The following is a 7,736-nucleotide window of genomic DNA, read 5'->3' on the forward strand; positions in this document are numbered from 1 at the left end:
AAATTCCACGGCACTTGATTCTGACATCTTCTGGGATTTGTCAGATCATATTCTGGCACTTGGCAGTGACTCTTTTCTTAAAAAAAAAATGAAAAAAACAAACAAAAACTAGAGTAGCTGAAACAATATTTGTAAATATTTATGGCCAGCATCGTGATAACTGAATAAGGTCTAACCTCTTCAGCCAGCTTGGCTGGTTTCTGCTGCTTCCAGGTAACTAGTCTGGTCTCAGAGTCTTCTTTGCCTCTTTTGCTGTTCTGAGATTCTTCTTTGCAGCTTGGTTTCAATCATCTGAGGGGGACGCTTAGATTTTATTGCTTACTCTGGCAGGGAGGGGTTTAGTGAATCTGTTGAGTTTCAGGGACTTCCTGGTGGAGCTAGAGAATTTTTCCAGCTACATCCTGAAGCTATTTTAAGTCGTTTACCTTTCAGTTTAAGGAGCTTCCTGCAGGATGGAATGTTTCACAACAATGCTATAAACAAAGCTTATCCAGTCATTCCTGTGGGAGTCTGGAAGACCAGAATAATGACAAAAATTTGAACAGTGAAGGTTCAGCTCATGAGGTCTCTGAGGGGAACAAGGTCTCCACCAGGAACTGGTGGAGAAGCCATTTAAGTTATATTCTGAGAAGACTCTGGTTTCATTCCTGCCACTGTCCTGAGATGTGATTGAGAGTGGGTCTGAAAGGGAAGGAGTGCTGTGTTTGGCAGAGGAAATGGCAGGGCTGACTGGCAAGCTGTCAGACTGGCAGTGCTCAGTGCTATTATTTAGGTTTGTAGTGAGAAAGAGCAGAAAGTTGAAAACTGTGAATTCCTGTTTTAGGAACAGCAAGAAAGATGCGCTGAGGGCAAGACCCCACCCACCAAAGGCTCAGACTTGTGAAAATGCAGTTATTTGAGAAGAGAAAGTGGAAACTGAGAATTCATGCCTAGAAAGCAATCCCCTGGGGAAGTGTTCTCCTCCCCCCCCCCCCCCCGACTCCCACTCCAGGTTTAGCACACAGGCTGCCACACCTGTGGTCCACGTCTCAAGCTACCTGAAGCACCTGGCAGTATTGGCTTTACAGGAATACAAGATGCAAGAGTGAGTGAGTCATGGAGGCTTGCATCCAAGTCCCCAGAAGCTGGTCGGGCCAGGCGATGTGTGGCAGGGTTGCAGCCCTTGTGATGAGGCCTAAGAGGCTAAGTGTGAACCTGGGAAGGTAAAATCTAAATCACAGTAGACACCCTAAGATGATGCCAAGATCATGCCCGAGGAACTCACCCAAGAGAGAGGTGATGCGTACTGCAGGTGGCCCGAGCTGGAGGGTGGAGATAGCCAAGCCTATTGGAGCCCATACGGTTGCTTCGGGAGCCCTCGATACTGGACATAGAGCTAAGAGAGTTGGAGTTTTCCCTGCTTGCTTTCAATCCTCTTGTTGGACCTTCCCTTGCTGTGCCCCCATTTCTCCATGGGAATGCTGATTCTGGTCCATTGCATTACAAAATCTCACAGTTAAGAGATTGCCTTGAGTCTCCAAAGAGAGTTTGTGAGGTTCAGAGGTCTCAGCATCTAAGAAGGACTTTGGGAACACCTGAGCTGGTCTCCTGTAAGAAAGGCCGGCAAGGTTCAGTGACAGAGGCACCCATTGATCAGTGAGCAGTGAACTTGATGCGGGCTGTATGCCCAGATCTACACACGCACTAGAGCACTCACACACATAGAGGCCTGGGGACACTGGGATGTGGTGTCAGAGTGTGGTCTGACCAGAGAGGGTGGCACAGGATATTCAGCTTTGATTTTCTACCACTTCCATTTTCCTCTTACATAAAAGGGAGGTGATGATACCCATGACACGGAGTTGAGAGGATTAAAGGGGATGTGTCTAATGACTTGCCTGGTGTTTCCTCTTCAAGCAGTGGTCTTGCATGTTATCAAATGTCCAGGAAGTTCAAAATGCAGCCCATAGAATGGAACGCATAGGTGTCCTCTCTCCATGACATTTGTCACTTTTGGGCATAGGGCAGCTGAACTAGGCTCCTTAGACTTAAGGGATTCCCTGCTGCTATCACACTGCTCAGTCTTTCTGGCAGTTTGGCCAGCCAGAACTTCCCTCTTGGGTCTTTGAAGCTGGAACCAGCTCTTCTACAAACCCAGGATATGAATGAATCCATTCTGATGGAGACAGGGTTGGCAATGTCCCCTCTCATTAGCAGTGATATCTGTCTCCAGTGACCAGAGGCCAGGGTTGGCAATGGCAGTCCTGCCCTCAACACAACAGGTTGGTCTTGAGGTACGTTGGTAGTTGTAGTTCTGTGCTCTGAATTGCTGTTCCTGTCTCACCCTCCCCCATCTATTCCTCCAACCTCCTCAAATGGTCCATGATTTCCTCAATTTCCTTTCTTTCTGAGTCTGCTCACAGAGTGAATCGCACTGATTGAGTTTTGAATGTAGAAGTCGTTTTCGGTTTCTGCTGTAAATCCCACTTAGTCATGACGCATTCATCCTTTTTTTTTTTCTTAAACTTGAAAAAATTTTGCGAATTTTCATGTAGGAATATTTGCATCATTTCCATCTTTCCTTCTCAACCCCTCTTCAATATCTCTTCTGCCATCTACCTCCCTCTCAAATTCATGACCCCTCTTGTATTATTACTGTTACATGTATGTGTATATACATACAACTTAGGAGGTCCTTTGCTGCATGGTTGGACTCCATTTGTCTGCTCATGAGGTTTTATGAGTTGGTTTTTAGCTCTGCTTTTCTGGTAACATCTTGTCCAGAGACAGCACCAACCCAGTCTGTCATTAAAGAATGAATATTCCTTTTTTCTTCTGTTTTCTGGAAAAGTTTGTGTAGAATTCATGGTATTTGTTCCTTAAATGTTTCATAGTCTGGACGTGGTGTCCCATACCTTTAACTCTAGCACACAGGAGGCAGAGGCCCACAGAAGGCCAGCCTGGTCTCTATATCTGGTTCTAGGCCATCATGGCTACGTAGTGAGACCTTGTCCAAAAAAGAAAAAGGTTCATAGAATTAGCTAGTGAAATAATTTGACCTTGGGGTCGTCTTTATGGGTCTTCTTCCTTTTAAAATAGAAGGGAATTAGTTTTAAAAGATAGATTATAGCTATTCTGGTTATCCATTTGTTAGGGGGCAAACTGTGGTAATTTATATTTTCCAAGAAATCGCTCCATTTCATGTCATTATAAAGAATATTAACATCAAGCCAGGCTTATGATTTCCTTATTATCTTTTAAATACATGCAGAATCAGCAGCCATGCCATTTCTCTCATTCCTGACTTTGGTAATTTGTCCTTCTTCTCCTCTTCCTCCCCAACCCTCCTCCTCCTCTCCCCTCTCCAGTCTCATTAAAAGCTCATCAGTTTTATCGACCTTTTCAAAGAATCAGTTTTTGGTCTAATGTGTTTTCTGTTTTCCTTGTTTCTATTCCATTAACTTTTAAGCAGAGATCACTGATTTGAGACTATTTTTCTTGTCTAATATAGGCACTTAGTTAAACAAATTTCCTTCTAAGTGTGATGTTCCTTCTAAGTGTGATGTTAGCTGCATCCCACAAATTTTATGCTGTTTTCGTTTTCTTTACATTGAAAATATTCTGATTTTTTTTTAAAAATGTGTTCTCTGGCTCCCAGTTGCTTAGAGTTGTGTTGTTTTATTTTAAAACATTCGTAGAGTTCCCAGAGAAGAGCATCTTTCTTTCTTTCTTTCTTTCTTTCTTTCTTTCTTTCTTTCTTTCTTCCTTTCTTTCTTTCTTTTTTTTTGGGGGTGGGTTTCGAGACAGGGTTTCTCTGTGTAGTTTTGGTGCCTGTCCTGGATCTCACTCTGTAGACCAGGCTGGCCTTGAACTCACAGAGATCTGCCTGGCCCCGCCTCCCGAGTGCTGGGATGAAAGGCTTGCGCCACCACCACCCGGCCTGCAGCATCTTTTCTAACTTAACTCTGTCGTCCTCAGAGAACATCTTTGTATGACCAGAATGGTCCTGAGTTTACTCTTTGGCGCTTACACTTCCGGTTTGTTATGTACCTTTATGATATGATCCTCTTTGTACCAGATATTACTCATCACTCTGAAGTCTACCTGGTTTAATATTAATATATCCATTCCAGGTGATTTTTGAAATTAGATTAGCATGGTATATCTTTTTCAATATGTTGGCTGTGGGTTTACATGGGTCCTTATTTAATTTAAAATAAATTTAGTAGCTCAGAGCTGTGACTTGTTTTACTGTCTTGTCAAGGGTGTTTAGAAGATTACATTTAATGAGACTGTCAATTATTGGGATAGAGTAATTGCTATTTGTTTAGTGTTTATGCATTAGTTCTTTGTTATTTTTCACCCTTCCTGACTTTTTCTTTTTCTTTTTTTTTTTCAGTTTCATGTAGACCAGGATGGCCTTAAACTTGCCTGTTAACCAAGGATGGCCTCCCACTTCCATCTCCTTCTAAGTGTTGAGATCAGCGGTTCTCAACCTTCCTAATGCTGAGACCCTTTAATACAGCTCTTCATGTTGTGGGGATCCTCCCATCCACATTATTTCTGTTGTTACTTTATTACTATAATTTTGCTACTGTTATGAATCATAATATAGGCAACCCCTGCAAAAGGATCTTTCAACCTCCAAAGGAGTCTCGACCCATAGGCATGGCATTTAATTTTTTTAAATATCCCATTTATCTTTATGAGTGTTTTTGTTTGAATGTATATCTGTGGACCAAATTTGTGCTTACTACCCTTGGAGTTCAGAAGAGGGCATTGGGTCCCCTGGAACTTGGAGTTACAGACGAGCTGCCTTATGGGTGCTGGGAACTGAATCCAAGTCCTCTTCCAGAGCAACAAATGCTCTTAACTGAAGAACCATCTCTCCAGGCCCTGACCCTTGCTGCATTTAACATTAGTTTTACTCATAGTGGTTTTGGTGTGTCTCATGTAGTTGTATGTGTTTCATATTTTTTGGGTTTCATTGAGCATTTTGGCTCTCTAAGGAAACAGTTTTCATTTCAATGGGAATTTTCTTCTTCTTCTTTTTTTTTTTTTTGGACAGGGTCCCACTGTAGCCCTGGCTTTCCTGTAACTCACTATGTAGACCAGGCTGTGGCCTTGAACTCACAGAGATCGGCCTCTGGTGGGATTAAGGGTGTATGCCACTGTGCCCGGCTTCCTTGGGAATTTTTGCGGTGGACATTATTTTTTCTGCCTACTCTATTAATGTCAAAGAACTGTTGTTACCTCATAGGCTGCCTGAAGTTGCCCACAGCTGTTAATCTGTGCCTTGTCATCCTTTTCTATGTGGGCTTCTTCATTTTCAATTGTTTCTATGTTTGTGTCTTCAAGTTCGCTTCTTGCTTCTGCAAGTCCAATCTTCATTAATCCCGTCCACTGTATTTTTCATCTCATGGCCTTGGTTCAATTCAACCTGGGTCTTCAATACATCTTTGTGTCTTTACTTAACACATGCTCGGTTCTCCCTCTAGCTTCTGGAATGTCTGGCATATAGTCCCAATACTGTTTTTTATGTCATCGTCTACTAATTCTACTTTCTGTGCCATCTGGGAATCAGTTCCAGTGGTTGGGTTTTCTCTTCATTTGGGGCTCTATATGCCTGCTTCTTTGTGGTTAGTAATCTTTTCCCACTGAGATACCTTGATTATTCATTTTACCCAAGGTTCAGTCTTGCTGGTGAGAGCTTTTCTGTCTTTAGACCTATGTGAGTTCCAGATCGATCCTCTGAGCTTCTTGGTCACTGCTCTCCAGGCCTTTGGTACTACTGATCTATACTGATCGGCTGAATCCTCCTGGAGACCTCTTGTAAATCTCAATGGCCCCCCGAGTGGCTTTTTCCTTCCTGGTATTCTCCTTTGCAAATGAAGTCGCCTTGGCCTTCTTGCTCTGTTCCGTATTCTCAAGTCAAGGACATAGCTGAGCTGGCCTGGCTTCCCCTATGACTTGCAGGTGCTCTGTGCACAGCAGGTTGTGGTCAGTGTAGAAGTCATCATGGTCGTTTCGTATCTCAGCTCTGTCTCACTGCCTATGGTCTAACAGCTCAAGGACTATGGCTTCATGTATTTATTGGCTTTCCCCCTTTTTTTTTCCCACACAGAGAGGCACATTTAGATTCTATTATTCTATTATTTTGGAGAGCCCAAGTAACTTTCTGATGATTACCTTGGAGAAGCCTGGCTAAAAGGCAGTTTACGTGACAAATGTGAAGAATACATGACAGATCACACACGGAGTGCTTGGGAGGGTCCCCACATTGGGCCAGTGCTTGATGAATGTGGATGATGGGCTAGTCTGCTTTTGCTGTGGTAACAGACCACCTCCACACCTCAGTGTTCCCAATTACAAACATTTCTAATTTGCTGCATCTGCCAGCAAAACTCGACATAGTTTGTCCCCAAGCACTGGGATTTCTCATTCTGGGACTCAGGCTGATAGTAGCATCGTCCAAGACACACTGGTCCTGTGGTACGAGACAGGGTACGGAGCCAGATAAGCTGTGAAATTCACTTAATGGTTTTGCCCCGATGGGGCATGTGTTGTGTTCTTTCATATGCCACTGCCTAAAGTAGGTTACATGTAGTCCTGAAAATTTGTGGGAATCTGCTGCACTCCACCCAGAGAGAGTTCTGGCAGGAAAAAGGATGTACACACCAAGGAGATGAGAATTGGGAGGAATAGTACCATCTACCACCGTCGATGATCATTGCTACTAACAGATGTTTCTACAAGTAAATTTCCCTACACATTCTTGAAAATAGCTGTTCTTCATTATGAGTACCAGAGCAAACATGTCTTTGTGCACTGGGCTTTTTTTAGTCCCAGGCATATAGTAATCAGCCCTGTACCTGATCTCTTATTGTCCAATGGCCTCTGTGGACCTATTCTGCAGTGAGAAGATGATTCACCTAGAATCGGCTGAAAGGCTACCCCAAAAGGTAGGTGGTGGGAACGCAGCTTGAGGAAGACAGTGTCTGTGGTCTGAACGTGGCGAGAAGACAGAGCTACGTTATTTGTCTTTCACTGTGGCCCTTTAATGGTGCTTGCCTGAGCCTTTACCTTTTACCATGGTGCAGAGAAGGGGCATGGGGCCAAGACTTCTGTGTTGCACCTGAGAAAATCAGCCCATCCCAGGAGAATGCGAGGCACTTCCTTTGCCATCCAGTCATCCCTCTGCCTCCTCCAGCGTGAGTGGCTCTGCCCTATACTCAATTCTTAGAGCCTTGTTTTGGATGGCATTTCACTTGGCAGTGAATTACAGGCTGTCTTGTAATAGGTCTCTTGTTATATTATTTAACTGCCGTGTGGCTTGATGATGAAGGAACTCAGATTTTCCAAGTGCTTGCTCTGTGCCAGGTCTCTAACATGAGTAGCAATTTAAAGCTCACGATGGCAGGGGTACCCGTGGCTCTATTTCTGCATGGGCTTGGAGAGACAGGCTAAGTGGTTGTTTAAGGCTGCAGGATAGTAAATGGCAGAGCTGGAATTTAACACAGTTCTGTTGGCTTGGCGTTGTGATCGAGGGCATTTTTAGTTCTTGGAAAGCAGGAACCAAAGATTCGTATCCTTTTTAAAAATATCACTAACAGAATCCAATAAGGAGACTGGGAACTGGGTGGGTATCTAAAAACACTTGTTAATTTTTCTTTACAGAGAGAGAAGCAGGTGGCTCAACGTTTCCTGAGTCCTGAAAAATATGCTGAGCATGAGGTTAGGGAAAAGTATAGTTCTTC

Source organism: Peromyscus californicus, unplaced genomic scaffold (genome assembly GCF_007827085.1).
Source record: "Peromyscus californicus insignis strain IS unplaced genomic scaffold, ASM782708v3 Scaffold_11__1_contigs__length_118956290, whole genome shotgun sequence".
Lineage (NCBI taxonomy): Eukaryota > Metazoa > Chordata > Mammalia > Rodentia > Cricetidae > Peromyscus > Peromyscus californicus.